The sequence below is a fragment of the Eriocheir sinensis genome, chromosome 41 (genome assembly GCF_024679095.1).
Source record: "Eriocheir sinensis breed Jianghai 21 chromosome 41, ASM2467909v1, whole genome shotgun sequence".
Taxonomy (NCBI): Eukaryota; Metazoa; Arthropoda; class Malacostraca; order Decapoda; family Varunidae; genus Eriocheir; species Eriocheir sinensis.
In genome coordinates, this window is record NC_066549.1 from 5,422,668 (window position 1) to 5,429,419 (window position 6,752).

Consider the following 6,752-nt stretch of genomic DNA (forward strand, 5'->3'; position numbering starts at 1 on the left):
TGATGCCCAGATCCTCCTCCTCCTCTTCTTCTTGTGGCGTCCACCGCTCTGAGAGGCTGGAGGCTTCGTGACAGCCTTGTTTCGTGATCATTTTGTCTCTTTTTTACACACTGGCTTGACACTCGCGTCTTGTTCGCTTTTTTTTCTTTTTCTTACTCCCGTGAATGCTTTATTTCCACGGCAATAGTTCATGTGGTTCTCTCCAAGGCAAGTATCTCTATACTCGCCTTGGTTCTCTCTCCCTTGTTTCCAGGGGGAACAGTCCTAAAGTGAGGCGGCAGAGCTCCTCACCTGCAGAGGCACGCCAACAGACCGACTCTATCGGCTGACGTCAGCCGATAGAGTCGGTCTGTCGGCATCCTCCTCTTCATTGGCCGTCACCCGACAAGGGCAACTCTGCATGACCCTGACGGGCTCTATATAAAGGCCGTGTTTCCACCCTTGAAGTGGCAAAAAAAAAAAAAAAAAAACCACTCACCTGTTGACCTCTCCTCAGAGGGGCCGTATCTGCTTGGACGTTAGCCATCAAGGAATGACAATCTTTTCTACTTACTACCTTTGAAATGTACTGTCATACCCTTTGTAATTGGCCAAGCAGACAAGCTAGGAAAGCACCCAAACTTTCCCATGGTGAGAGGAGTAGGCCTATCTACCCTGTCTATTTGGGCCCACAAGAATTTCAAAAGGGGTAAATTTCTTTCACTATACACCTTTCTCATCAAACTTACCGATGTCTCACTTTATCCTCCCTCACCTGTAACGGCCATTAACTATATAAACCTTTGCTTAATGCCTCCTCCGTCTTTCTCTTTCCTCCCCGACATATATTATTACAGGGAATAGTCTAACGTCCTTTCTTATCTCTTGCCCTTCCTTTATGTATTTTTTATCTTTATCTCATTACTTTATTTATGGCTAACATTCAAACACTTCCTGCAATAATTATTTTACCGTATATATATAGGCTTAATGAGACTGAGGTTTTGCTGGAGGTTGCGTCGAATACATGTACATCAATAGCTTTATTTTAATGTATGAGAGAGAGAGAGAGAGAGAGAGAGAGAGAGAGAGAGAGAGAGAGAGAGAGAGAGAGAGAGAGAGAGAGAGAGAGAGAGAATTATCGACATAGGAAGCAAGAAAGAGATAATACGGAAAAGAATATACAGAGATAGATATATTCTATCTGCCCTTAAACCTAAGTCTGTTTTATACTAATTTACATTAATCAGAAGACTTGCATTTTGCTACTAGTTGATATTACCTAAGGAAGTGAAGGTCGAGCTTATTGACTTGTTTGAAGGAGTCAATCACTGCGAAGGAATCCTGGAAGCTTATTCATTCTCGCACTAGCACTACAAATTCTCGAAAATTGGTGCGGTCGAATTTACTTGTTTACATCTGAGTTTTAACGCCATGCTTCCTCAAAGTAAAGCGTTCGTGATCATAAAACAATGTTCGATCAACTACATTCGTGATCTACTCATGTAATTAAAATGATTAACTTTCTTCTCGAGGCGACGTCTCAAGAGAGAACATGTTAAGGGTAGAAGAGGTCTTCCAGTGGATTTGAACTTGAAGGGAGGATAATGTGATTGCCCGACGCTGAACACCTTCAATTTAGCAATATCCTTTTTGCTTGGTGGGATTTTTAACTGGTACCTCGCATATTGGGAGTAACTAATCAATGTTGAGCGGGCGGGAGTATTATATCTTGTAGAGCGATAATTAGTTTTTTTTTCTTGAACAACATTCTGTTCGCTTTATTTGCTATCATTTCTGCCTGCTTTATTGAATTTGAGGTTTGATGCGATTTTGACCCGCTTTTTGATGATTTCCTGCTTTGATTTTTGTTTAACGCCGCGTACTTTGTATTCGGAACTTTATTCCTCGTTCCAACTTGGAAGGACCTGGCACTTGCTCATCCCTGCTGATCTCCCATCTATCCGGATTCTCCCATCTATTTTGTGCAACCTCTTTTTGGCTTTGTCTTTGGAGTCAGTGAGAACTGAGTTGCAGTTTGTGTGTCTTGCTCATCTAGTAATCGTCGGTTATTTCCTCCAACATCATCCACGTCGTTGATGTAAATAATATGATGCACCGGGCCAAGGACACCGGGCCCTGAGGACGCCACTATGACAGAGGCAGTCACTCTGAGTTAAATCCGTCACTCACTACCTTTTGTGTCTGTTGCCTCTTTTGTCGCGCATTCATGTCACCTAATTCCGTCAATACCTTTTGTTTTAATTTGTAAAGACTGATATGATGCGGACTTTATGCTTTAATTTATTTCAGATAGACCTTCCAATCAATCAAGGTTGTCATAAACAGTGAAGAGGTCGTTATAAAGGTTAGGGTTTTTGATAGCAGTTTTTTAGGTCGGAAGCCGCGTTTGTTTCAAGTCCCAATCAATGAGTTTCTGCAAGTGGCTTTTTTTTTGTCTCAATTTATGCCCCAAGTATGCAACCTACAACCGAAGTTGTGAATTACTGGCCTACCTACTTGGTTTGTTTCCTTTCCTTTACTGAATTTCGGTGTCACTTTAGCCTTTTTCAGCCGTGAAGGGATTTGCCTTTGCAAGGAAATATTTGTCGTAATATTGTTGTGAGGGAGGAGAGTATTTCGTTTCTTTTTTAGTTTGTTCTGTATAGACTTTGTCAGAGAGAGAGAGAGAGAGAGAGAGAGAGAGAGAGAGAGAGAGAGAGAGAGAGAGAGAGAGAGAGAGAGAGAGAGAGAGAGAGAGAGATCTAGTAAAAATAAAAATAAAAAAGTATCGAAAAAGGAGACAAGAAAAAGAGAGAGCATGAAAAATAACAACTTACATAAATAAAGTAATGAGAGAAAGAGAAAGTGGAGAAACAGTTCACATATTAGGCTACACAAACAGAAATTTCATGAAACAAAATAATGTTAACGAAAAACAAAGAAAAACGGATCCATTATACATTACGCAAAAGAGCAACTATGATAAAGGGTTTTAACGATAGATTTTCATACTCAACACATTGTATCTTCCGGTTTCGAGATCCATAACGCTAAAAAAAACGTCAATAATTAAGGGTTTTAACGATGACTTTAACTGAATATCGTTATAATGTGTGCTGGTACGACAGTCTTATGTGTATGTATGCGTAATAGGTGTAACGGTCCGAATGTGAGTGAACGAGAATGTGAGTAAGTCAGTGAGTAATAGAGTGAGTAAGTGTAAGCGAGTGCATGAATGAACGAGAGAATGTGAGTAAGTTGGTGAGTGACAGGGTGAGTAAGTGTGAGCGAGTGGGAGCGTGAATGAGTGAAAGAGTGAATGGGTGGCTGAGGAATGTAAGTGCGTAAAAGGTTATGAGAAGATAACACGGCGAGCGAATGAGCGAATATATGAACGAGAGTTACTGAAATCCCTCATCTCAAAGCCTCGAACCCCTCCAAGAAACCAATAACTAGTTAGTTAGTTAGGTAGGGTTTGATTGTAATGCCGAGAGGGAGTCACGTGAAGAAGGGGGAGGAGCTTAGCGAGGAGCAGAGGCGAGAAGGCGAGGGCAAGGAGACCCACGGGTCAGTGAGGAGACAAGCACCCCTTGAGAAACTCGAGGAGACGAACACCCCAACAGCAAGGAAAGGCAGCGAGAAAACGCCGAGAAGCGGTCTGGTCAGAGAGGTGTCCATCTCTCCAGTCAGCCCCCGACCTACACACCACCCACGGCCTGCTGTGTGAGGCGGGCTAGTCAGGAGACGAGCAGCAGGAAGCAAAGAAAGGCAGCGAGTTGGAGTTGAGTGAGACAGGTGTCCATCTCTCCACTCAACCCCCCCCCCCACCCGAAAAACTACCCACGGCCTGCGGTGTGAGACGGACTACAGGATGGGAACTTGTATGGCGGGGTAACCTGCCCCTCGAGTGCCCTGGGGGGCCGATATACCACTGCCCCAAGCTGCTCCGTACATAAAGCGGCGCCCGCTTCTTCACACCACCCGAGCCGCTCCATCTCCACATCAAGCGGGGCCCGTCTGTCCATCATCAGGACCACCCATTCCCATCGTGGACGTCCCCTTCCGAGCCCGACACTCACGCCAGCTTCTGCTTCTCCGCCTCCAGCAACCAGAGCTAAGCATTCTGTGTATTCCCAAATCTCCCTTGTGCCGCTAGCTAGTTAGATTAGAGGCATACAGCCTGTCAGTCATTCATTTTTTTAATACTCCGCTAACCTTTGAAAAAGGAACCAAATACATATTTATATACAACCTTACAGTGAGTGTTATCATTTGGAGCCTGTCTTGCTGCTCGTTTGAGATTAATGAACCCTTGCACACGTCCCCCCCATAGTACATTATCACCATCCAGTTTCTTAATGCTGTCTCACAAGTGGTTCACACGGAAATCCTCCCACCTTCCATAATTAATCACAAGTAACGTCATTCTGGTCACAAACCTTTGAACGAGTGTTCACTAGTCCTGAGGCCTTACCATCCGGGACCAGCGCTCGGGAATGTAGACTACTACCACGCTACCAAATACCATCACAACCATAGTGGTCGTCAAAAGGGGATGGTAGCTTTATTTAATTTTCTATCCACGCAGACATGGTGGCTTTTGCGGTGGGATTTCCCTGTGAACCATTCCCCCCCCCCCCTTGTTAAAGCGAAAGTTAGGAGTGAAGTGGCTAGGTCAGTACAAGGTTAAAGAAATAATTAGGGATGGAGTGCCTATACATTAGAAAATGTCTTTAACGGAACTAAGATACAACAAGCGGCAGATAAAGTAACCCCATATGGAGGACAAGAACAAATCCTCATAGAACAGGAGGTAATAGTGCCACCGGTGGACAGTAGCGATGAAGATTTAAAGAACAACGTCCAACCAGAGAGAAGGCCTCCACGAAGGCTAAGTGAGGAAGTTTAGGTTGGCTCCTGGAACAGATCTGTGGGGTGCAGGATAGTTGGTAATGGTCCCTCTTGTTGCGGTGCAATACGGCACTGGTAAATCTCTCCCCGTATTCGGGGGTGGCGAAGCCACGATGAAACGTGGAGACCCAGAAGAGCATCGTCAACCCCACCAATAATCTCTGGGACGACCTCAGGGCTCCTTGCCCTCGCCTTCTCGCCTTTGCTCCTCGCTAAGCTCCTCCCCCTTCTTCACGTGACTCCCTCTCGGTCTCGGCATTACAATCAAACCCTACCTACCTAACTAGTTATTGGTTTCTTGGAGGGGGTTCGAGGCTTTGAGATGAGTGATTTCAGTAACTCTCGTTCATGATATTTACTCATTCGCTCGCCGTGTTATCTTCTCATAACCTTTTACGCACTTGCATTCCTTAGCCACCATTCACTCCCTCACTCATTCACGCTCCCACTCATTCTCTTTCACTCATTCACGCTTACTGTCACTCACTGACTTACTCACATTCTCATTCACTCACATTCGGACCGTTACATAAGGAAGGGAGGTTATGGGAGAGGAAGGGAAATAAAGGAAAGCTAACGGAAGGAAAAAGTGATTAGTTTTAGTGAGAGAAAGGGAGCTATTTATAAACGATAACTGTTATGTTTCAAAGTACGATAATTTGGCAGCGCTGGTGTTGGCGCGCGCAAGATTTGAACTCAGTGTGAGGACTGCAAAGGTGCAAGGAAGACGTGTACGTGTGATCGTTAAGCCTTCTTTTCATTACAGTTTCTTCCGTGATCAATTTTCTTGGGGACAATTAAACCTCATAGCTGACAAGAGGACAAGACTACGGTAGCTGCTTTCTCCACTCTGCTACACAAGGTAAGTTTTATTAATTCTTTAAGGTGATTTTGCATGTAAGAATTTAAAGGTAATGTGTGTGTGTGTGTGTGTGTGTGTGTGTGTGTGTGTACCCTGCGGGACTCCCCTTGTTACCTCTTCCCTTAATTTCTCTTAAAAAGTTTACTAGTCTATCCGATTCAGTAAGTTCTCTTGGATTCAACTTTTATATATTTTCTTTTTTTTGATAAGGGTACAGCGCTCGGGGTGGGGGTGGGGGGTATTGCAACAGTATACAGTTGAGTGATGTTTTGTATATTGTTCTGTTGTGTTGGTGGTATGTATATAAAACAACAAAATCGGTCACATCCCCTTCCTAATGTCATTCACCCCTCTGGACATTTTTCCCTATGAACATTTTCCCCCTGGACATTTACCCCTCTCCCCAATTTATCTATGCAGTATATCAGGGGGGAAAAGGTCCATGGGTGAAATTATCCTACCTTCGCTCGCCTGGCCATTTCTCCCTCAGGACCTATTATATTCCCCTCCCCGATAATTTCCCTCTCTGGACATTTTCCCCCCTGGACATTTTCCCTACTAGACATACTCCTCTCAGAACATTTTCCAGATATTACTTTCCCCTTTCCCTCATCCATTTAATATGCCAGGGGTAAAAGTCCATGGGTGAAATATCCTACACTCCCTCGTGACGCTAGTTAGATCCCCCCTCACTGTTAATTCTCACGCGCACTTCATAAAACTACATAACAAGCTCATTATTACAATTTCAGACGTGTGATTCAGCTCTAAAAGGGTCTTTGTGCCGGGGTAGGGTATTGTTTAAACCGGGAAAGAAAAAAAAAAGTTCGTGAAACCGTTGGAGTGTCATAACCTGATAAAAATGTGTATTGTAGGAGGGACCGGAAGGGGGGGGGGGGGTCTTGTGTGGTCATGTCCTGAATTCACATTATCTTTTAACAAGTCAATTAGCTACACAGTCATAGTAGGATACGTCTCTTAAAAGAAAGATATGTGG